This window comes from Rattus norvegicus, chromosome 1 (assembly GCF_021556685.1).
Source record: "Rattus norvegicus strain SHRSP/BbbUtx chromosome 1, alternate assembly SHRSP_T2T, whole genome shotgun sequence".
In the NCBI taxonomy this organism is placed as follows: domain Eukaryota; kingdom Metazoa; phylum Chordata; class Mammalia; order Rodentia; family Muridae; genus Rattus; species Rattus norvegicus.
In genome coordinates, this window is record NC_141534.1 from 236,519,490 (window position 1) to 236,545,122 (window position 25,633).

Sequence of the window (25,633 nt, forward strand, 5' to 3'; positions counted from 1 at the left end):
CCATTATGTTTTAAATTCATGGTTAAGAATGAAGAGAGACAAATTTCCCACAGGAGAGTCTAGTTTCTTTTTCTTCATAGAGGAACAATGAATGCTGGGTAGCCAAATCCACATGGCAGATCACCTGGCATCATGGGGATTCATAGCACAAGGCCTAGATTACCGTAGGCATATAAAAGACACTCTCTGTGTCACCCTCTTTTCTGGTAGAACCAATTCTCTATCCCTCTAAAATTTTCATAAAAGATCAGAGAACCCTCTAATCTTTCATCTTAACAACTTGCCTACAAACCCAGAGCAGGAAATCTTTTATTTTTGTACCTCTTCTTCTCTTTCTTCCTGGTGGGTCAGAAGTGTCTAGAAAATGAAGTATTAAAGTAGGTACACGAAAGATGGCTCTTCTGCTGGTGGCAGGTGAAGAAGAACACATGAGAAAGCCTGAGCCAATCCGGGCTGTAGGGCTGCTCTGTGAGAAACTAGTGTGACGAGATACCAACCCTTCTATGATGGGCTCAGTAGACTCACATCTCGATTCTGACAACACTGAGAGGTCTTGCTTAACAGTCTTGAGTCTCCATTTCTTTGCTTGTTACCCAATTCACATGTGTTCTAGATGGTTCCCAAGATTTCTTCCTTTCCCTTTGTTCATGCATAGTGGGAAGAACACCCCAGCATCACTAGTTACAGATTTCCTGAACTATTGCCTGTGATTGTTATGTCTTGTCAGGATACTTGAACTAGTTTCTCAGTCTGTCCTAAAAATGCTCAGTTTGAGCGAATTTTGATCTCTAAATTGTTCTGTGGCATTCTCCTATCCCCTTCTCTCAGGGATCCTGATACTTAAAGTTGATTGATCTCTGGTAATGTGTCACAGCTTACAAAGTTCTTCAAGATAAATTATTTTATTTTAATTTTTTGCTTGTTCTTTCAGACAGGGTCTTGGTGTGTAACCCAGGCTTGACCTAAATTCATAATTATTCCCTAGTCTTCCAACTACTGTGGTTATAAGCATGCACCACCATGCTTAGAAAGTTATTTTAATTGTTTAATGTATATAGATCAAGTTCATGGACTCTGGATTCCTCAAATTGTGGGCTTATATATAAATTATTTCTCCCTGAAGTCCCTTTATCTATCAAGAAAGGATGGTGTTTTTACTAATCCCATAGGTAAATTATTAGACCAAAGTGTGACAGCTAATGAATATAAAATATTTAGCAAAATTATAAGCCAGTAGTCAGGAGTGGTGGTAACACATGCCTTTAATCTAAGCACTAGTGAGGCAGAGGCAGATGAATGTCTGAGTTCAAGGCCAGCCTGGCCTACATTGAGAGTTCTAAGCCAGCCAGGACTCTATATAATGAGATCCTGTCTCAAAATATTATTATCTCAGATTAGTAGGGATATCAGATCACTGGCTATTACTGTTTCCTTGATTCTACAGATTTGATTCTCTGGAAGCAGACTCTGAGATCTGGCATAATAATACTTGAGACGTATATAAAGAGAAAGAAATTCCCTGGAGGTAGTCCTGAGGATGCTTTAGCCTATCCAGTGGTGAGCTATGGAGTGGCTGTTGCCCCATTAGATAATTTTATATTGAGGTAGGATGGGTCTGCCTTTCTCCTATTTCTGAGATCAGACACTGAACGTTGGCTATACCTGAGGGAATGATCACAGCCATACATTGCTGAAGCCTATTATGAAAAATCTGAGTGCGTTAGGCCTTTTGCTAATGTCTCCAGAGAGTAAGTACATCCTTAAAGTGCTAGTCCATGTAACCCTATTTACCATCATGCCATATATATATATACACTCTTTATCTAATCAAGAAGCAGCTTTGTGAGGATTCTTGAATGAAAATTAGAGATCTGGCATCGTAAATGTTAATTTAAAAAGAGAGGTCAATGGTAGAACTGGTAAAGCTGCTACAGTTGGTTCAAACTGGTCCTCATCTCTCTCTTTTACCCTTCAGGCCACATGGTTCTTACCTCCATTATCAATTATTGAGTTACACATATTTTTTTTAAAATGTATTATTGTTACTATGGGGAGTGGTGGGGGCATCCACATGCCAAGGCATGCATGTGGTTAGAGGTAATGTTGAGTCAAGTCATCTGTTCTCTCTTCCTAATTTTTCATGCGTACTGTGAAGTTGACCCAGGTCATCAAGCTCACACAAGTGCTTTCTCCGGTGTCCAAAGGGCTCTACATTAATATGACCCAAATAGCATGCTCAAAAGAGCAAAGTACGTGATTTACTCTGCCTCTCACAGACTAGGGCTGTTGTATTTGTCTGTTTGCGGTCAAGTTGGGCATGAGAATTGTCAGTGGATCAGGTGGATTCCCTTTGTTCTCTTTCATGCTCTCTATTGCTTCTAGAAAATCAGAGTCAGCTACTTACCCAGGACGGTGATTCTGTTCCTTACTATCCAATCACTGGGTGTGAGCGTAAAGAGTTGTGTTGGCTATAGCTGATGGTGTGGTCTTATCCTCACTGTGCCCAGTGAATGCACACATACTCTATTTGGAAACCAGAATCTCTCATCATGTCAAGTCAAGAGTTGAAGGAAGGAAAGCACAAAGATCCTCAGTGGGTGGTAGATTGTCATAGGAAATGGGGCTGCCATTGTCTCCCAACCTTGGTTCCTACACATGTATCTTGTTCCTTTGGGAGACATGCTGCTTTGCTTTTAATGACAGTTCTGGGGTTTGCATTTTATGTATGCTTTTAAGTGGCCAATCTGATGCTCTTATAAGACTAATCTTTAAGCATATTATGGTATATAATATTTCTACTGAGTCTCATGATCACAAGTCCTCTTCTGAACTTCACGTCTTGACTGTTTGCAAGAACCCATGACAATAGGTAAACTCTTATTTCCTGAAATGTTGGATTGTGTCCAACGGACATGAAAGACGAACTCACACATGACATAGGAGGAATAGATGTCTGTTTCAATGAGAAAGAACCCTTTCCCCTTTTGGATGAAGGATCTAATGTATGCAACTTTCCACTAAGTATCTAGCTTGGATCATTTAAAAATGACTTAATAGGGTCTCGGTGACGGCTTCTGTCTCCCAAAGCTTTGAGATTCTACTGCAGGAAGAGTTGAGAGATTTGACGCATAGGTTGTGCGTTCCTGAGTATCTTCCATCTATGCCACTGCATCCCATTAGCTCATGTCCCATTGTGACAGCACTGTGGTGGCCGATGACAGAGATTGGCTACAAAACTTCATCTGGTGTATATTAATAAACACAAAGAAAACACGCTATGCTTATGTCTATTCCTGAAGTCCATCCATATGACTGAATCCTAACCTCTGTTACTAATTTTCTAGTATTTTTCATTCTGTATCCCTGATCATGTCTATAATCAATTTAGTGGTATATATGAATTCATCTATGTTTTAAACTTGGGTCTCTTCTCTTTCTAAAAGGAGAAGTGAATGGTCAGGTACACTGCCTGAAGTTCTCCCCATTGGAAAGTATCTCTCCCACTATTACTACTTAAGGTAACACAGACAGACAGACAGACAGACAGATGTACATGTGCACACGCACACACAAACACACACACAGTCACACACACACACACACACACACACACACACACACACACACACACACCACATAATTCATCTGACTTTCAAAACTGGTGTTTTCCTTCTTCCTTTGGCTAGGCATAAGAGAGAAATCACAGAGACATAAATGTTCGCTGGGAAAGGCACGATTGTGTACGATGGGCACATTAGCATCCGAGCTATTTCCATGTTCTCCTTCATTCTAAATATGTTGCTTCTATCTTATGATCTCTTATGTGCTGGGCTTAATTGACTTTATATATTTGTGTATTTGATAAAGTCCCAACATATCATGGGCAGTTCTGTTCCTTCCAGGCTGAGAAGCATGGCAGGGTAGTGTTTTCAGAAGACATATGTTTCTATGTTGCTGTACAACCACAGTCCAGAACTCTGAGTCACTCTGCTGTGATCACCATAGAATTTTTTGCAAATTCTATGTGGCTCCTTTTGAAAAAAATAATTTTTTAAAAATTTTTTACCTGTTCACTTTACATCCTACTCACTGCCCCCCTCCTGGTTAGCCCCTCCCACAATATCTCCATTAGGCCCCCTCGCCTTCTCCTCTGAGGGAGTGGGCCCCATGCGTATTTCCCCACCCTGGCACTTCATGCCTCTGAGAGGCGGTTCTTCTCCCACTGAGGCCAGACTATGCAGGCCAGCTAGAAGAACACTTCCTATATACAGAAGACAGCTTTTGGGATAACCCACACACTCCAGTTATTCTGGACCCACACATGGACCAAGCTACACATCTGCTACATATGTGCGGGGAGGCCTGGGCTGGCCCATATGTTCTTTGGTTGGTGGTTCAGACTTTGAGAGCCCCAAGGGTTCCAGTTAGTTGATTCTGTTGGTCTTCCTGTGACGTTCCTATCCTCTTAGGTGCTGCAATTCTTTTTCCTATTCTTCCATAAAAGTTCCCACATTCCATCCACTATTTGGCAGTGGGTGTTTGCATCTGTCTGCATTAGCTGGTCAGTGGAGCCTCTCCGAAGACAGCCATGTTAGACTCTTGTCTGTAAGATAACAGAGTCATGGTTCTTTGTTATATTTGATACCTAGAGTACTGAAATATTCACCAATTTTCCTGCTTCATGTTTGAAGTCTGTAGTTTGTTCCAATAAGGCCTTGGTTTAACTAACCGGCATGCTCTAGTTGTACATTTAGTCACATTAACTCCAGCCTTGTCTGATTGGACTCAACACTTCATTTTCTTAAGTAGTACTCTGTAGTCAAAATGACCTCTTTATACTTTAAAAATCTATGCTTGCTCTTAGATTTTTGCTATCTTTCTACAACACTCCAATGGTGCTTTACAAAGTTAGAAATTCTATTAATCATGTACCTTTTATCTCTCTGTCTCAAATGCCTGAGATACCACATGTACTAATGCTTCCCTTGGACTGTGTCTCCATCTCAGCTCACCTTCTATAAAATTTTAACAGTTATGACAGCCTGTGTGCACCAGGAGCTGTTTGTCTTCCATTAACCATTTATGGATGGATTCTCAGTTGCTACATATGAGGTGAATGGTCACCTCTAAAGGCCTGTCTTGTCTTTATTTTCTCAGACCACATGCTATTGGTCATAATTCAGCACCTGACAGGCGACAGTGAAAGTAGAGATGAAGAGTGAGAAATCAGTGTAATCTGGAACATAGGCTTTTGCTCAGGAGTGTGTGACAAAGCCAAATTGCTGGATCTTTAGATTCTTCCCATTCCTAGACGTCAGGCAGAGCCTGCAAGGGAGAGGTGTGTCTTCAGACAAGTTGGCTCTCTTAGCTGAGACAAACTGAAGATTCTGGTAGATGGATGCTGTTTGCTTTCTGCAGCTAAGCACTATGTCCTTCCCTGAGGAGGGGCTGATTGGCATGTCTCTAAGGCTACTATACATGCTGCAGTTAATCAGTCACCATTGTATGTCATGCTTCCTTCTGCAAGGGTCCAGAACTATCATTAGAGCATTATCACGGTGCCTGTCTTTGTTTGCGTAGAATTTTGTTACTGTGTTCCTTTCATGACCAGTTCTATGAAAGACTTGGCAAGGGGGTTGTGTGACTCAAATGGGCTTCAAGCAGGCTACATCCCTTCTAGAGATTCCTGGAGCAATGTTATAGTTCACACTATGAACAAGAGTCCAATTTAAAAGGCATGGATTTAACTCCAAGCTTCTAGAACTTACTTAATTATGGGAATCATTCTCTTTTCATGGTTGTAGAGATTTAAAACAAGATATGAGGATAGGATTTATGAGGACACAGGATCGAGTTGAGCAGAGCACTCCCAGTGCTAATGTTTAGGGAACCAAGTTCCTCATGGTAGATACAATGAGAAGGAATAGTGCATGGTCCCTGTCCTTGGGAAGCATTAGGAGGTGTGGCCTTGTTGGACCAGGTGTGTCACTAAGGGTAGGCTTTGAAGTCTCAAAAGACTTAGGTTTCTCAAGTGCACTCTGTCTCCTTGTTGGATATGAGCTCCCAGCTGTTTCTGTCACCATGGCCTTTGCCTTACCACCATGGATTATAAACCTCTGGAAATATAAGCCTAATGAAATACTTTCTTTTGTAAGTTGCCTTGGTCACAGTGTTTTGTCACAGCAGTAGAAAAGCAAACAATGTATATGTAGATAAAGAAAATGTATAATAGAGCATTACTCAACTCTGAAGAGAAGAATATATCCCATCATTAGCAATAACATAGGTGAGCCTCGGGGTTATTATGGCTAGAGAAGTAAGCAGGCATAGAAGGGCAACACCAAATGATCTTACTTGTCTGAGAAACAGAAATAGTCAAAGTCAAGAAAGCAAAGAACTGAAGAATGATTACCAAGAAGGGAGAAATGGAGGGACACTCATCTGGTTTAAAATTTCAGTTATACAAAATAAATTAGTTCTGGAGATCTGCTGTACAGCACAATGCCAAGAAGCCACAACACTGTATCAGGCATTCAAATTTAGGTCAGGCAGGAGATTTCGTGTTGGCAATATTAACACACACTCAAAGAGATATAAGGGACCTTGTAGAGATAATTGGTATATTTATTACCTTGTTGTCATGTATGCAAATGTATGTAAGTGTCCAACCTCGTTGGATAGTATATATTAAAGATTTTTAATTTCTTGTATGTAGATTGTCTTAAAAATGAAAAGAAGTCAACCCTCTGTTTATTGTTGAAAAAATAGTTTTATTTATGAAATTTGACTTAGAACTGATAGGAAAGGTAGAAAGAGGAAATGGCTTTTGTGGGGAAGTAATGCTTCTAGAAGACAAGGATTGGTTATGTTGACAAAGGAATAGGACAATGACAGAAGCAGTCAGAGCCTACAGCATAAACATCCTGCTTTCACTAAGTGACTGTGGAGGCTTGGCACTGTCCTGAACATAGCAGACAGAGCTGCCCTTTGAAAGGCAGATGGCATGAGGCTTCTGTGGTCAGTAGTGGAACATATGGGCAGGTTTCCAGGCCAAATGGATGTGTTGGCCTTTGGCTATTCCAGCTGTTGTTTCTGGTGTGTTCACGTAAACAGACCTAACATGGGTTTAGAGGAACATTTTCATTGGTAAACGCCATGCATGGGATGGCTAATGTATTACATCATTTTAGGAAAGCAGGGTGGCACCTGTTTGCACAGAGTTTACTGATTAACCAACTAAAATCATGGGCAAGAAGATAGTTCCCCATGAGAAGCAATTTAAAATTGTTATGTGTTCTTAAGAGTTGGTCAGTTTTATATTCAGAGTATTTATAGTTCATGTACATTGGAATTTGTAAACTTCTAACAATAGTAGGCAAAAATGTTCATAAGTAGCAGGGGGGATATATGGCATGTTCTGAAAACATAATTAATGCTCATAAGGTTACAGAGCAAACAGTGAGTGGCAGTCCCCAAACTGAGAACAAATGTATGAGCATTTCCTTTCTCCGGAAGCATTTCCCCAGGGTCTTCCATTGTCTTCCGAACAGATAAGACTTGGTATTATGTGAACCTGTGTAAGAGAAAAAGTTATGGTGACTGTTCCTCATATTTCTGCAGTTATGTCTCCAAATATCTGCATCTCTCTTGCCATAATGCAATTTCTATTGGAGCTGTATTATAGTCTTCACCATGTCTCTCTAGAACATGTAACTGGGCGTTGTAATATAGTCAAAAAATCCAAATCACTGGTTTGCATCGTCAGCATTTATTTTATCTATTTGGTTATGCCAAGGGCTTTAAACCAGGACAGGAAATAAATGCCATGGAAGTAAAGGCCTGATAGCCTGACACCTTATTCTGGTGTAAAATAGCCAAGAGGCCCACACATGCTTCCAGTCTTCCTGTGCCTATTTTCTCAAAGGGAAAATTTGGAATTTGGCTCTAGAATGGTTTGGTAAAATCTATTCCACATGCCTTCAGAATTTCAAAGAAGCCCAGGATAGAAGTGGAAGGAAGATGGCAGCTACACTGAACTCTGACTCACATTAGCCTTTCTAATGAAAGCATCTCCATTCACCTTTCTGTATGAACTAAACCTGAATTAAGGTAAGCACATGTGACCATGTACACACATGTCTGAACTCTCTCTCTCTCTCTCTCTCTCTCTCTCTCTCTCTCTCTCTCTCTCTCTCTCCTAATATTTATCTGCTAATCTGATTTTGACCATTGGACTGGGACTCCAGCTCTGCCTGTAGGACTTGAAGACAACACAGGCAGGGCCACTGCAGGAACTGCTTGGCTTTGCTCTTTGGTTATTAGTTTTGTTTGTCATCTTCTCAGGTCTAAGCCTACCTTGTCTGATGGACTCTTCTGCTGAAGCTGTGCTCTTTTGAAATGTCATTCTCCACAGTGCCCTACAAAGAGAAAATTCTATTATGCAAAAATCCCTCCACTCTAAATGGCATCACCCCTTCACTTCACCTTTCCGTCCCTCTTCTATTTCACACCCAGCCTTTTGCAAACATAATTAAAAATGAATATTGCCACTCTCATCAAGGCTGGAATTTGAGGGTTTGCTTGAAATCCCCTTGGCATATTCTCCAGGCTAAGGTGGAAAATGACAAAGAGGCCTGACCATGCTGAGATGTGTGGTCCTTTGTAGCCCCAACAGCTCCCACTTTCATTACCTGAACTACTAAACCCTCAGACTATCTTAAGCTTCTGTTGTTTCTTCCCGTCAGATTGAAGTTATCTTTTCGGATCCAGAACTGCCCAAACCTAGATATCAGCTTCCAGGTGAATAGCTTTTTGTGGACATACTTTACACTGAGATCCAGAGTTGCCAGGCCCTTGGATCTCAACATCCAGGATTCTATTGTGAGGAGTGGTGGCCCTTTAGAATGTCAAGCTGACAGTGCCCAGTAGTTAAGGCACTGCTAATGTGAAACTGAGCATGGATGACTTCAGATCTGTTTTGCTGTTGTGGGAAATTTTTAGCTTGCCTCTGGAATCTCCTGGGAAGGGGCTTAGCATCCGTTGTGTATCCTAGTAATATCAGAAGCTACACATATAACCTGACATGACTGCTTAAGTGTGAGCTGACCAAGAACAGCAATAGACATGCGGACTTAGGTGGGGGAGAGCCCAGATCTAACACACACACACACACACACACACACACACACACACACACACACCAAACACACACACACCAAACACACACACACCAAACACACACACACCAAACACACACACCAAACATACACACACACACCAAACATACACACACACACCGAACACACACATACACCCCAAACACACACACACACACCAAACATACACACACACACCAAACATACACACACATATACCAAACACACACATACACACACACCAAACACACACACACACCAAACACACACATACACCCCAAACACACACACATACACACCAAACATACACACACACCAAACAAACACACACACATATACCAAACACACACATACACACACACCAAACACACACACACCAAACACACACATACACCCCAAACACACACACACAAAACATACACACACACACCAAACATACACACACACATACACCAAACACACACACACACCAAACACATACACACCAAACATACACACACACACCAAACATACACACACACATACACCAAACACACACACACCAAACACATACACACCAAACACACACATACACCCCAAACACACACATACACACCAAACACACACATACACCCCAAACACACGCACGCACACACACACACACACACACACACACCTCGTACCTGCGTTAATAAGCAAACAAGCAAACAAATAAAGAACTATAGACAACTAAGGAATGCTGAGTATGAAATAACCTGAATTAAAGCAAGAATGTCACCAGGGAAGAGGATGCCAATTGATTACCCAATACCAAATGATCATCTCTGAAAACATATATGCAAGCAATATTATACAGACTAAGCAGGTTGTACTCATTTATTTAAAACACCACACACACACACACACACACACACACACACACACACACACACACACACACACACACACACACCTTGTACCTGCGTTAATAATGAAGAAGCCATGAATTTGAAAGAGAGCAAAGGGGGATATATGGGAGGGTTTCCGGGAAGAAAGGGAATGGGAAAACTCGTGCAATTATATTATAATCTCAAAATATTAAAAGAAAGAAAAAAGAATAGAGAACAAGGGGGTGGGGAGATGGTTTAGTGGGTAACAGTATGTAGTGCTCTTGGAAAGGGCATGAGCTCCTAGAGCCCTTGCTAAGTGGTTCACCACTGCCTGTAATTCCAACCCCAGTTTATCTGATATCCTCATCTGGGCCCCGTAGGCACCCATACTCATGTGCAATACCCTCACATAGATATACACATATACAAATGATTTTAAAAATATTTTACAAAGAGTAAGGAGAACGATAAAACATACAGTCTGAAGGCCACCTCAGGTTAACCCTGAGCCTTATTTCTGGAGATCCTTATGGGGTCTGGGACAGAGCTCATTAGGGAGAGGGTGTCTCGTTATGAGGAGGGTCCACTAAACTCATTTCAGAGGAACATTATCAAAGCATGAGGGGCTTACATCTTCTCCACTCAAACCTCATTGAATACAGTCTGAAGCCTCATTTGCAATAGTAGCTTTTGCCCGTAATTCTTTCCTGAATTATTAAATCAGACATGACTCCAGAACCTTCAAATAGGTCAAACCTTTCAAAGGCAAAGTTTTGCTGGCTAGTGTGGGAATACTTCTAAAAGCCATTTGGTGGCACTGCTCTCATTTTATGTGCTCATTTAAAAATCAAACCAAGTCTACTTAGTGTAGCTAGGTATGCACATGGGCATCGGCCATTTATTGGAACATGGGTAGCTTCTCAGGGTCTATATACCTTAAAGAAACTAATTCTCCACAAGCTGCCTGCCACCAGTATCCATTAGTTGTCAATATCTCCTCAACTAGGGATGAGGTTTCATGAACCCCACATCTGTTTGGGGATTTTTGTCTGCCTTGATCTCTGGTGGGTGTTGTCCATTTATTCTGCTGTTGTCCATTTAAGCTGCTGTTAGATGATATGGCAACAGCCCTGTCATGTCCAGCAAATACTGTTTGACTGAAGATAGTCAACTATTTCTGGCTCTGACAGTTTTTTTACCCACTTTTCTATGATGTCCCCTAAGCCTTGGGAGGAGGGTGATAAAGAGAATCCTCTTTTCTTCTGCACATTGACCAGTAATAGGCTTTCTATTTCAATCACTGTGTATTGCAAAAAAGGAGCTTCTCTGCTCAAGGTTGAAGAATGTATTGATCTATTGGTATAAAATAAGAACTTAGTGATCAGCTTATTACGATGTCCATTTAGTAGGATAACAGAATTTTAGTAGTATAATAGAATTAGGCTCTCTCCCAGCGCCTAAGACCTAAATAATAGTAGTGTTGAGTTTGTGTGTGTGTGTGTGTGTGTGTGTGTGTGTATGTGTGTGTGTGTGTGTGTGTGTGTGAGAGAGAGAGAGAGAGAGAGAGAGAGAGAGAGAGAGAGAGAGAGAGAGAGAAAGAGAGTGTGCGGCCATGAGTTACCTTTTGTAGAAAGGGCTTTAAATCCAATCAGGGAGTAATTGGTTACCCCCAGAACACGTGAGTCACTGTGGCATCAGTGGACATATTTTATATTTTTTATGAAATAGTAAGATTGTTTTCTACAATGGATGCACTGATTTAATCTTTAGCTCCTACAAATAAAAAGTTGAGGCTTAAAAGTGTTCATATTCTAACCAATGCCTGATATTTTTTCATTTTAATTTTCATTTCATTTTTTTCGTCCTAATAGATATGAAATAGCATCTTACCGTGTTTTTGTAATTTTTATTTTCCAAATGATTGATGAGTTTGAACACCTTCGGAGAATGTTTTTGGTGGCTACTTGTCTACTTTGTCTGGAAAAGATACCTGTTTAAAACTTTGCCCAGTTTCTAACTGGCTTATATTTTAGTATTAAATTATGAGATTTTTCATAGATATTTGGGATAGTATTCACTTTATCTGAAGTGTTGTCTTTGCATTTGCTTAATGACTTCCTTCCATACACAAAAGTTTAAAATTTTAATGAAGTCAAATTTACTATTTTTCTTGGTGTGTTTCTTATTATGTCTAAGAAATTATTGCCACATACAAGGCTGTGAAGATTCATTTCTATGTCTTTTAAAATCAAGATTTATAATAAGTTTGCTTATTTAATTAAATTAATTTTACATATTTTGTGAAATAAACTTCTTGCTCAATTTTCTTTTGTTGCCCAGTTGCCCTAGTGGTATCTGCTGAAGAAATTTGTTTTCTTCATTATATGCTTGTGGAATATTTATTGAAAAGCAATTTGCCAGAAGTACACATTAATCATTTTACTCTTAATTATAGTCTAGCTGTTCACACATTTTTCTTAACTGACTTTGAATAGAACAGACTCCCGTTCTGCACGCAGCACAGATGACTCGGAGCTCATCAGGTAGAGGGTTTTGTACTGTTTTTTGAATGAAGGTGGAAAATGTTGTTGAAAGGCCAGTATAGCTCTTCTTTCAGATTTAAAACGTGAGAAACCAGCATCTGATTTGCCACAAATACTGCACTTTCAAATAGTACTCCAGCCCAGGCTACCCATGAGAGTCCAATAGCCAAGTCTGAATGGCTGATTTTTAGACTCATTGACTTAGTCAATTTCAGTGTCTCCTCCCTCTGGGTTTTATTGCTTCCAACCTTCTCACTCACACCTCTACATATATTTCGATTTGTATTTGGAGGTAAGTATTTAAAATCAGTGGTGTTTTTCTTTATCCTTTTTTTGGGGGGGTTCTTTTTTTTGGAGCTGGGGATGTTTTTCTTTATCCTTAAGGAGATCCCACCTAGACCTACGTCAACGAATTTTGAGAGGATTTCAGGAGAATTATTGCAGAAGAGAAGAAACTTGCACTGTAGTTGTGTAGTCCAAGCTTCTAAAACTTCAGCCACAGAGAAAGCTGGAAAAACAATCTGTCTGTGGTTAGCAAACTCTTTAGATCCTTTCAGAATAGGCTGTATGCTTGACTACGTTTGTGATTCAAGATGCCACCGGAGAACACGAGCTAAATCTGGCTCAAGTATGCATTGCTTTTGTTGTGCTACATATTAGATATTTCTTTATGATGGCAAGAGAGTCTGCTTCCTGGATTTGCCATGCAAACCCTATTTTATAAAAATGTAGTCTTTGGCATGGCATCAAAGCACCTGCATTCCCCTTCCGCCGAGTTGCTTCTTGGGAGTTCCCACTTAGTAGCTCAAAATGTACAAGGTGTGAAACCATATTATACTGATCCGCATGACAACCTCAATCCACTCCATTACTAATGGACGAGTTTGCATTTCATCTTAACAGGACGGAGTGGGCAAGGATGAGGAAAGGTGTCTCCATCCAACTCCTAATCTGTGTCTTTCAAAGTGCTGTGATCTGCAGGAAGGGAGGGTCAGAACAACGCGCCAAGTAGCTGGAGCTGAACTCTTGAGGTGTCTTTGACACTATTCAACAAAGTAAATTCCCAAGTATTATCTCCTCTGTCAGGATCGTGATCACACATTTGCTGATTATATAAACATAATAGAAAAAAGCCAAGCAGATGTGGCTGGCCTTTGGAACACACATTTTTTTTCAATATATTTAGATGTTGATATTAGAAGCTAAGACACAAGCCATGTGAGAAGGACAGCTGGCCAGCTCTGGAGCATGCTCCAGCCTGCTGCTTGCCCAGACATACTTTTTCCAACTGCCTGATGTATAAGAACTCACCCCTGGGTTTCATTCTCCTAATTTGAATGCTTTATTATCTATAAAATGAAATTGTAGATAGGCCAACTTTTAAGTTATTTATACTACTTTATATCTTAGTGTAAAGAGTTTTTGAATCGCATGGTTCTGGCATTTGATTAGTAGGTCTGATTTGGGGTATGTTGTATGTGGCTGTAAAACCAGGGCACCTAAGACTATCTAGGCATGGGTTGGAGGCAGCTTCTCCCTGGGTTTGATTCACTTTAGCATTAGTGAATCCCTTGGTGTGAAAGGCAGGCCCTGGTTTCAGCCTATCCGCCATTGGTTAAGCACTGGGGTAAAGTTAGACCATCACAGTCACCAGCTGTGTGATTTCAGGCCAGTCATTTGATCTCCTCAAGCGTGTGTTTCCACAGCTGTAAAGCATGGCTAATAATTCTTTCTCACACGGATGGGAGGATTAAATGAGCCAACCCCCATAAAGCACTATATAAATGTATTTCTATTATTATCGGAGGTGTTTAAAATATCAGAGGTGAAGTGTAAAAAATCTTGAAATGCACTCATTAGCTCTGTCACTGAAGAGAAGGGATTACGTCTGGCAGGTCTTAAGCTTCGAGTTTGAGCTGAGTTCTCTCCTCCCATTCTGGTCTTAGCAGAGAGCTTTCTCCCATTGTGAGGAGTCACTGAAGCTTGGGCTAACTACTTGTGTTGACAAGTAATTAAAGAAACGCATCAAAACCGCTCTGACATTTAGGTGCCCAGTGGCAGCTCAGTGCCAACCAGGTCATGTGCCTCTTACTTTCTACATACAGACATCTAAGCAAGTAGAGGCCTGGGGTCTATTGACTACTTGTAAAATTGTGAAGCATTGTGAGCTGGGGGTGTAGCTCAGTGGTAGGGTGCATTGCTGACATGCACAGGACCATGCCTTCTAGAAAGCAAAAGGAAGAAGATAGAAACACTATTGAGTATTTATTTTATTCACCGCTATCTTGTTTCTCTCTCTCTCTCTCTCTCTCTCTCTCTCTCTCTCTCTCTTTCTGTGTGTGTGTGTGTGTGTGTGTGTGTGTGTGTGTGTGTGTTTGTGATGTATCCATTCAAAGGCCAGAAAACTATACCAGAGGCCTCCTTTATGGACTTGTAATTTATCTTCTGAGATGGTTTCTTACTGAAACTAAAGCCTGTCATTTGACCAGGCTGACTGGCCAGGGTCTGCACTGGGTTCCAGGAATGCCTAGCTTTTGTGTGGATGGTGGAGAGTTGATTAGGCTTTCAAAGCAAGTGTTCTTAACCCACTGATCCTTTCTCCTGCCCATAGTGAGTTTATCTTTTCATCTGTTTTCAGAGGTACAGGATTTCGTATGATTATGTATTCACTTTGAACATACAACTTACTTGTAATGGTTGGTTGGTATTCAGAGATTTCCTTAGTGGTTATTGAAAAATTTGGAAAATCTGTGTTTAAAGTTTTATATCATACAAAGATATTTTTAAGTAAAAAACAATGTAACAAAGTAAGACCCTGTCTAAAGAAAAAGAAACAGTATACATGTTTATAAAAAAGGCATTTGTGTGTGTTTGTGTGTGTGCATGTGTGTGTATGCATGTTAAATGTGTATGTGTTTGCAAATCTACACATATATGTGTATGGATATAATAGTCTGCTGATAAACATTAAATGGTTGTCTCTATAAAACCAAAACAAACAAAAAACCTGATGGCTAATATTTCCATGGTGTGAAAATTCCCACTGAGGCTACTTTACCTACGCCCGCCTCCCCCCACTCCCGTGATGTCCCTCATTGTAAAGCTGGAGGAAAAAATCGCACAGTCAATTCTGGCCAATCACTGTGGGATGCTGCCAGTGCAGTATAAACAGATAACATACCCCATCCGTACATGCAGATATACCTGTAAGTCTGGAAGTGATGTACAGTGAAAGCCTAATCACTTCTGATTTTACTACTTGGCCTCCCTTCTCTGGAGTATATAGAGCACTTCAGTTGCAGCCTGGAAGAATTATGTCTGGATGGGCCTATTGAAAACCTGCCTTGCCATCCTTGTGACTCTTCACTAATCCTCTTCTCCAGGAAGCCTGGCAAAGCATCTTGTGCACATCAATCAAAGAGGGGATGAGCTGGATGAAGCATCATCATTACAAATTGCACTACAGAGTGGAGTGTGTAGGTTATCCACCAATAGCAACAGAGACGGTGACCACTGCTAAGGATAGCAACCAACAGGAGGGCAAAGAGGATATTAGTTCTCTTTATGCATATGTGTCCACATGTGTGCACATGCAAGGACACACACACACACATATACACACACACACACATATATCATGCCTCCTTGTTTTTTATGTTGTCTGTGTTTATTTTCCTCCTCCAAGCCATGCCTACAGACTGAAGAAAAGGCTTCTCATGTGCTCTGACTCGAGTGTCTCAGGAAGCCTTCTTTCTCCTTCCTTCAACAGACCCAAGGCTTCTTGAACTTTATCAATACATATTTTCTTTTCTTCCCTTCTGGGTCCCTTTGTTCCTATTAATATTTTCCATTTGAATAGCTCAGCCTGGCAGGGAAGAGGGGGCTATAAAATGAGAGCAGAAAAATGAGATAGAAAAATAAAGTCATGGATTCGTTTGATTGCTTCACGATTTGGCAGAAGAGAGTCTGCCAGGTGACAACCTCATTCTCTAGGCTTCCTGTAGCTCACCTCCCTTGCCAATGCCTCCCTAACTCATCCTCTGTCTATGCTGGATTCCAAACTAACTTGCTGGCTTGGTTTCTAAACTCCAAACCATCTTGAGGGCTTTAGTCACAGATACTCATCAATGTTACTGAGTTCCACATTGAACATTGGTCCCGCCCCTGAAAAGCTCACAGTTTCATCCGAAAGACTTCAGAGAGGAACATAATCACTTTGCAAAGATGCATGTGCTTTGTTTTCCTAGTGAGTTTTTCCCCCGAAGGATTTTTAGAACCCACAGGAAATGTCACCCAACAGGAAGTAGAGAGCACCCTGGAATTAGATGAATCTAATGTCCAGGAATAATGGTTTCCAGTATGAAGCCATTGACGAGCAGTCTAACTAACTATATACATGTCCTGTTTATCATAATGCAAATTACTTTGGAATGCCACTTCCGCAGGGACAGGTATGTCACTTTGTCTACTATATCTCTACCAAGTAGGACAGTGCTTGTCACAGAGGAGAGCCAATGTCTATTTGCAAAACAATCTGGGTCATGTCCCTGGTGCAGTGCTATAGGGACTTGAGAAGTGGTATAAATAGTAGCTGTTTTTATTTTCAGCCACTAACAGAGGAAAGGAGCAGTAATCCTACCCTATGGGAGGAGGCAGAGACTTGCAAAGTTGTCATCTTGAATGAGAGCTAAGAGATATAAGGAAGACAACTCCATCGGGAAAACAAACAGCAGAGCTATGAAATTCATGGATAGTCGAAGAGCACCAGAAAGAATGAAGATTGGTCTAAAACTGACCACAGCTACCCATCACCTCCACTCATAATGTCACCCTGGAATAACTGCTTGATTCCAAGTTCTGTGCTTCAGTAGTGATGACCACCTCTTAACCAGTGCCTAATATACACAGAACACATACAGCGCACTTACTCAATCCTTATAATAAAGCCCTGTTTGGGTCTTTTTGTTGTAACAGCACTCTTTTTCAAAGTCTACTTTTAATAATGATTCTTAAATGCTTTAACCTTCCCTTTTAGCCCATTAGCCACCAGAGATAGTGGAAAAGAAAGGATACAGGAGAAGTGGACCTGTTTGGAAATGTTTCTTTGGAAGGACTCCCATCTGTGTCGTCTGGAAATTGAGTTCAGTTCACAGGTCAGCAGTGGCACTTGATCCACTTGCAAACACTTCATAGCTATACCAGCAGTCCAGTTCACCAGAGTTGGGATAGAAAACACGAGTCAGCAGTGGTGGTATTACCTTGCAGAGACAGCCAGGCCTCAGCCTCGGCTTGCGTCAGCAGGAGGAACCTGGAGGAGGACAAGGAGAAGTTCTCTATTGCGCCTTTCTCAGCAAAGCGAAGATCAGGGAATAAGAGAGAGTAAAAAAAAACATTGCACAGCTAGCTCTACAAGCAAGCTTAGCTCAGCCTTTGTCACTGTCTGTCTAGACCTATTTATAACTCTAAATATCATGAGTCCTCCACGGGTCTGACCTCAGCACATGCTTTGCCTCAGCACGCGTGTCTGTCTTAGCTGACATCACTCTGTCAATCAGCCAGAGTCTGCGCAAGCGGCAAGAAACTGCAGCATACCTCTCTATGGTGCGTCTCTCTCTATGGAGTCCAGACACATGTAGCTCAACTACTTGATGTAAGGCAGACCAATACATGTGTGTTGTTAGCAAAGAATCCCTCATCACACGTCCTTTCACATGCTTGGTTTAGCAGAACATTCTCTCTGTCTCTCTCTCCTGTGTGTGCCTCAGTGAGATGTTGCTTCACAAGTCTGCCTTAGCCAGTCACCTGTGTCCACTTCAGGAAAACACCCCTTCATGTGTTCACCCCAGCAAAATATCATCCAACGCAACTGACTTTCCAAAGAGCCCTTGAGTTTCTACTTCAATTGCCCACCTTAACTAAGGGCACTAAGATTTACATTTCACAGATGGCCGTAAGACTTACTTGAGATAACAATGTGGCAAGAAAGCATTCTCACTACTTAGACAGTTGTGTGTCAGTCATGAGGAGGACATTTACTTAAAATGGGTAAGCAGAAACCAAAAGGAGCCTCTGACAACCTAATTGCTGACTGGCTGCATGGGGGGGTGGTTGCTTTAGGAAGGCAGTGTGGTAGTTGTTCGTTTTACTCTGTCCACACTACGTGAACAAAACAGCTCGAGGGTTTCTGAGCATCTCAGTTCCCCGTGTTGTGGAGAACCTGATGGACAGCTCTGCCAGTGTCAGTCCGGGTGTGTGGCAAGACAGACCGGGAAGCAGAGAGCATGAGAGGAAGCCAATAGGTATGGTCTTCGGAGGACTGTCCCATGGGGATGGAATGTTAGATCATGGCTTGCCTGGCATTCCCAAGTGTTAACCTCCGTTTTCAGGAACACAAAGACCTAACGAACAAAACTCAGAACACTAGCCCCTAGCACCAGACATACATCCATGTGGGGCCCCACGCTCTCAAAGTTCCACATCTTCACCAAATAATGCCACCATCTGGGGAAGAAACTATAGCCCTGGGGGGGAGGGCCCATTTCCTATGCAAATCATAACAGATGACTATGACTCCAAAAACAGATGAGAAAGAATTAAGGGTTCTTGTGGAAGATTTGTGTATTTTTGTTGTTACTGTAATATAACCCAGCCTTTTCTCCTTTTTTTTTGAAAGTGACTGTGCCCAGACTTTTGTTCTGATTAGCTGAATTCCTACACTAACTCCTCATTCAAACCTCCCTTCACTCAGCCCTTTGACCTTGGCACACCCTCTCGTGCCTTGCCTTTTTTGTTTTGTTTAGTAAAAGGCTTAGATAGCTCATTCCTTTCCTATTACCTCTGCTTGCCACCTCCTCCGAGCTGCAGGGCTGGCGCTGTACCCCTACCATACAACAGCCAGTCAGGTATGTGTGTGGCTGTGCTGACATTACCTACACAGTACCATGATCCATCCAGATGTAGCTCCTTGAAGGTGGAATATTTCTGATTAGCGCAATGTTTTCTTGGTAAGGTTTTCTAGCTAAGTGGAGTCACCAATTCTCCACCAAACCTGTCCTGTATGTCGCCCATTACTCCACCACTGGCCTAGTTTTTATATCGGATTCTGGTTTTCCTTGCTACTCTCTCTTACTTATCTTTATTGTCCTCTCAGCTGGATTCATTGCACACATGTTCAGGACGCCCATGCCAGCAATTCAGCAGCACCACCGATAGCGACAGAACAGGCTCATCAACTCCCAAGACCCACTCCATATATCCCTTGGATCTTTTAAGTGTTCTTTCTATTCCCATACTGTCAAAAGTGACAACAGTAAATCGGAAATGGATGTTTAATGCCAGCATCCTGGACAGGGAAACAGTAGAAGAAGTTTGTATCAATTAGAGTAAAATCTCTCTTCAGTTACACATGACCTGGGCAGAATCCTTATATGGTCTTCAGAATTTCAACCCTGATGCTCGACCTGTCATGATCCTTGCTCCCCAGGCCTGAAAGGGAAGTAGAGAATGTGGAGGGATATCCCCATCCCTACCACTATGGCTATTACTTGTTTTATAGCAAGATAGATTCTGTGTGTCTTTCTAGCTGTGTACAGCATACACAGTACATGCTTATGTGTGTGTACATATATGTATGTGCATGGAAGGCCAGAGTTGACACCCAGTGATCCCACTGACTCCTTAAAACAGGATCTCTCCCTGAGCCTAGTTAAATGGGTTGGGCAGTAAACTCGAGGAGTCTGCCACACCCCTAGCACTAGGGCCACAGACATATCACGCAATGCTGGATTTTTACATGGATGTTGAGGTTCTGGGTTTATGTCCTTGTGCTTAGGGGGCTGATGCTTTGTTAACTGAGCCATTTCCCTCACCCCACAAATGGGTTTTGTAGATATAATTATGGTTCCCATTTAGTTGACTTTCAGTTACTCAAGAGTAAGCATTTCCCCCCATAGCCAGATTGGTGTCGTTAGAGAAGACCTTAAAAGGAATGAGTAAGAACAGTAGCTATTTTCCTGCTGATTTCAAAGAAAAGGCCACATAGTCAATTATCCTTAAAGGGGAAACGTAGTGAGGATTGAAAGTGAATTTCAGCTGATATCGAAGAAGAAAGGGACCTCAGTCCTATGACCCTAAGAAGCTAGATTCTTCTGTCTGTTGGATGAGCTGGGACTCTTGGCTCCAGAGAAGGCTGCCTAGAGCCCAGCCCCGGCAGTTCACATGCAGCTGGGCTCAGAACTCACGCCATACCCAAAACTTTCACCTTGAGAAATGAAAGCAAACAGCAACACATTGCTGGAAGCCACACAAAGTGTGGTGATTTGGTTTATAACAATAGGAGAAAAGTCATAGAAGAGTGCATGTCAAATGACAGACATGTGATCACCTGTTAGGTTATGCTATACACAGGAAACAGAGTTTAGTAAACCAGAGAGCAGTAAGAAAGGAAGCTTGTATGCAGTTGAAACAGTAAAGAAATCTTAGAGTTACTAGGGAAGACAGATTCACGCTGGTTTTCAACGTGGTTATTATCCTATCAGTATGATTCTCCCTCATACAGTTACATTAACATTGTTCATTTATAAATTGTAACAATATTTTAATAGATTTATGGATACATATGCAATAAACTGCTAGTAAGTGAAGAGTATCATTGGCTTACCCTGACCTATGCACATGACAGGACATTATCACAGTGGAAATTGTGAACATGTGTGTCATGCCCCAAAATGAGATTTGAAGTCCCTATGTGATCTTACTCCTACAATGGGGAATGGCAATGTGAAACTGCCAACATAGGACAAGAATATTAATGTTTCCCCCAGCTTTTTCTGATTTTCCCCACACAGTATCCATATGACAACCAATCACCTTTGCAGGTCTGTGATCCCAATAGAGAACAATATAAAAAGGAGCAGGAAAAACACATTCCTTCTTCTAATGTTCAAGCAAATGGTTATTATTGTATCAGTTTGGTATTTATGAATAGGAGGTTCAGTATCCAGACATGCATTTTTCAGTCATGTTCAAACTGCTTCACCATGAATAATGTGTGAATAAGGAAAATACAATGTCCCCATGTGTGTCCAAGTTCAGGCATCGATCCTTCCAAACTTTTGCATACAACATTATTTACATGCATTGACTAGCATTTCTTCTAGTTCTCCTTTGGGTTATTTTCTATCTACTTCTGAGAAAGAGAGCAAGAGAGCGAGAGAGCGAGAGAGCGAGAGAGTGAGAGAGAGAGAGAGAGCGAGAGAGAGAGAGAGGGAGGGAGGGGATGGGAGGGGAGGGGAGGGGAGAAGAGAAGAGAAGTTAGTAGTGGAGGTCAACAGTGGTTTCTTTCTTCTTTTCCCTGATTCTCTATAAATTATTTGAACAACTTTTTGATTTCAGGAATATTAACTACAGCCAAAGTTAATAGTGCCCCCTGTGGTGTGTGTAGTGTATGTATGTGTGTAGTGTTTGCACATGTCTATGTGTATTGTGTTTGTATAAGAAGGTATAAGACAGACATCATCATCTTCAGTTTTTGAGTTCGTAGAAATCTAAGTGAACCTTAGATGTCTCTGAACGAGAGAAAACAGGAAAAAATTAAAATTACATTAGATTATCCTTACATCACCTAGATAAAAGTTGGGGTCCTTAGAGTTATCTGTAGGAAATTTTATGTTTGACTCTTGTCCTTCAGTATACAGGTGTGAACTTTTATAACTGTGTACCAGATAAACTTTTACAAAGTCTTCTTGTCACAGTGAACTCTCGCCCTAGATGAAATGATATTTTTAGGACTGCTACTGATGGCTCCTGCTTCACAGAGGCTCTGAATGTTCCAAAGCCCTTCATGTCTCTGTCTCTTCTGATGATTTAGTGTCCTGTGAAGCAGACAGAGTAAGTGTTTCTTTCCCTATAAAGACAGAGAAAAGTCCCTGCCCATATGAGGTGCAGACGGGCTCTCCAGAGTACTGCACCTGTTTTGCTCGCTCTCTCTCTCTCTCTCTCTCTCTCTCTCTCTCTCTCTCTCTCTCTCTCTCTCTCTGTGTGTGTGTGTGTGTGTGTGTGTTGTGTGTGTGTGGTGTGTTGTGTGTGTGTTTGTCTGTGAGTGTGTGTGTGTGTGGTGTGTGTGTGGTGTGTGGTGTGTGTGTTTGTCTGTGTGTGTGTGATGTGTGTGTGTGTGTGGTGTGTGTGTGGTGTGGTATGTATGTGTTTGTCTGTGTGTGTGTGTGTGTGAGGTGTGTGTGTGTGTGAACTCTCCCACTCTCATGCCCCTAGGGCCAGTTCTCTCACAGCCCAGGCAAGAAGTGGGCCAGTTCTCCTGCCCCATTCCCTCAGGTTGGCATATATATGCATGCCCTTGCTACCATGCCAGCTCTGCTGTGCTGCCCATGACACAGGGATATTAAAACAGGATATCTCAGGGAAGTACCAGTGAAAATCTTGTATTGAAACCAGAGTTCTCGAATCAGACTGATGACACCTTGCAATGAACACTTGCAAGTAAAGGTGTTTGGGTAAGCTTTCACAAGATGGCTTTTGTTTGCTGGTTTTCTACTTTTCTATTTGTTTGTTTGTAAAACTGTTAATTTATTGTTTTTCTTTTGGAGGAGGTTCCAAGGGCAAAGAGCAGATACTTTGCCCTTGGAGGGACCAGGACTTGAGGGAGTCAAGCAGGCATTGACCTGAAAGCCTCCTCCTGGGAAGGAGCCCCCATGGTATCTGAAACTGGAGTAAAGCTGTCAGTAGTAGGCGTAGGTTCACGTTCTTGATAAATATGTCTTAAAAAGTTATCCTTTGGAAGTTTCATACAGTTTATATTGATCATATACATCCCTGCCCCCATCTCCTTCCAGACCCTCCCCTACATCCCAACTTGCCCATCTTCCCGTTTTCTCTTTTCCTGTGTCTCTTTCTATCACTACCTCTAGCTCTATCTCTCTGTCTCTGTATGTTTGTCTTTTAATCTCTGTCTCTCTTTGCCTCTGTTTTTTTGTCTCTGTGCTCTCTCTCTCTCTCTCTCTCTCTCTCTCTCTCTCGTGTGTGTGTGTGTGTGTGTGTGTGTGTGTGTGAGAGAGAGAGAGAGAGAGAGAGAGAGAGAGAGAGAGAGAGAGAGACTCTACCCACAAAAGAAATCAAGTACGTCCTATGTTGAAAGATTACTCCTGGAGTGCGGTAGACATACCAGATGCCAGTCCATTGAGGAAAGCAGCAATCCAGCAGCAATCAAATGCCAATTGCTTCTCGGCTAGGGGCAGAACTTTCTAACCACCTACCTTCCTCCATTCTGGGATTTTGTCTGACTTGAGCTTCTCTGGTATTTCCTAATTAGCCACATCAAATATTAAGAAACAGGATATATAACTTTTGTCTTCTTCTGACACATTCTAATCTAAAGAATTCCCGGTATGCCATTTTTCAGTCTCTGACAAATAAAATCAGCATGGTTACTTGAAAATAAGTTCTGCTGAAATGTTCAAAAGGACGGTCTTGGAATAGCTAAAGAGCAACATTAAATACTTCTTGCTTGGTTCCTTCCATGTAGCAAGACCTAAAGCCCTTCAGCCTCACAAGTTCCTGCAGGCAGAGCAAAGAACACAAAAATGTCTCCCCATCTGTGTCTATTATGACAAATACTATTTAATCTTCCACCTTAAATTCCTACTGCCGGATTTTGCAAAATAAAAGAGTAAGTAAAAAAATATTGACAATGTGAAAATAGAAGGTATGACCCTCTTAGAATCCACATTGTCTACGGAATAATTCCTCTCGAATCACTGCTCCGGGCTCCACCTGTCAGCTCCTGACTGCTGGAGAAAGACAGAGAATGGTCCCGTAATTCCTGTGTGAATAGGAAAAAGCCAGTTCCCAGATCCGCAGCTCAAGCTGACATAAACGGAACTGCTAAAAGACGTTCTCCCACTAAACAAAAGGCAATCAAGAACACTTGTTTTCTTGGTCAGGAGGTGCCAAGAGTAGAAGAGGAAAAATTTTTTTTTTAGGTCAGAAAAAGAAAAGAAAAATTAATACACTGAAATGGGGAATGGGAGTACGGATTCACCTTGCTAATGTCTCTGGCTGTCTCAGGCTCTGGGCATCCACCAGTGGGTAGGATGTCAGAAGAGGTGGAGAGGGAAGGTGGATAAGAGGGGAGCTGTAGGGAAGGCATTCCTGCATCTCCTTAGCTTTTACCTTAGCTGGGGCTGAGGCTGGAGCACATATCTGTTTGTGGCCTTCTTTGGGGTGAATTGTGACTTTTGTCTTACTAACTCACAAATGGAATTCTTCCTCACAACTTCTTTCTCCCAGCCTATGTTCTCATACTCCATTGTCCGATGTCTCAACTTTATTCATTATCTTAGGTAGATAATCAGAAGAAGTCAAGTGCCTGCAGAAAGCTGAGAGTGGTAAGAAACCCCTCCTCCATCTTCTTGGACTATGCTTATGCTAAATGGTGACTGAACAGGGTCAGCCTGCAATGTCATCAGCCAGCCCAGGTCTGAGGTTTCCTGTTCCATGTTTTCCTTCCCTGCATGCTTCCGTAGGTAAACCCTTTTTTTCACACTTTCCAATGACTCTGTCTCTAGTCTTTCAATCCACCCCCCTATGTATCTACCAGGTCAGTGTCCTTGTTAAAATTATTCTCCCGTTTAAAGCTTGTCAGCGTTTATATTGTACACATGAGAAAAATCTAAGTTTCTCAGTCCGGTTTTCAATGATGTTGAAAGAGGTGGTCAGTCCATCAGAGCCCTGGAAGATGCTTGCAGTTGCTCACTAAGGATGCTGAATGGTACAAATGAGAAACGTCTCCCACAGTCTCTTGTATATGAACCCTTATCCTCAGATGGTGATGCTGTTTAAGGAGGCTACGGAATGCTTGGGATATGGAGTCTTTCGGAAGGAAGTAAATCTCTGGGAGCATATTTTCAGAATTTATAGCTTCCTGGCACTTGCGGTTTGTTTCCTTTTAGCTTCCAATGTGCTGATAAAGATCTCTCCTTCCTGTCCCTGTTGCTATTCTTTCCTTGCCATTAAGGACATCTAACTCTCTGGGACTGTAAGCTCAAGCCCGAAGAAGCTTTTCTAAGGTTGATTT

The 25,633-nt window shown here is 41.7% G+C and overlaps 1 long non-coding RNA gene across 1 annotated transcript; it reads right to left on the reverse strand.

Moving 5' to 3' along the window:
- Positions 1 to 6,208: 6,208 nt before the first annotated feature.
- LOC103691315 (uncharacterized) lies at positions 6,209 to 17,988 on the reverse strand. Its single transcript, XR_015655425.1, has 3 exons — positions 17,805 to 17,988; positions 8,356 to 8,417; positions 6,209 to 7,573 (listed from the first exon to the last, which is right to left on the reverse strand). It is a non-coding gene; the product is annotated as an uncharacterized LOC103691315 (long non-coding RNA).
- Positions 17,989 to 25,633: the final 7,645 nt, after the last annotated feature.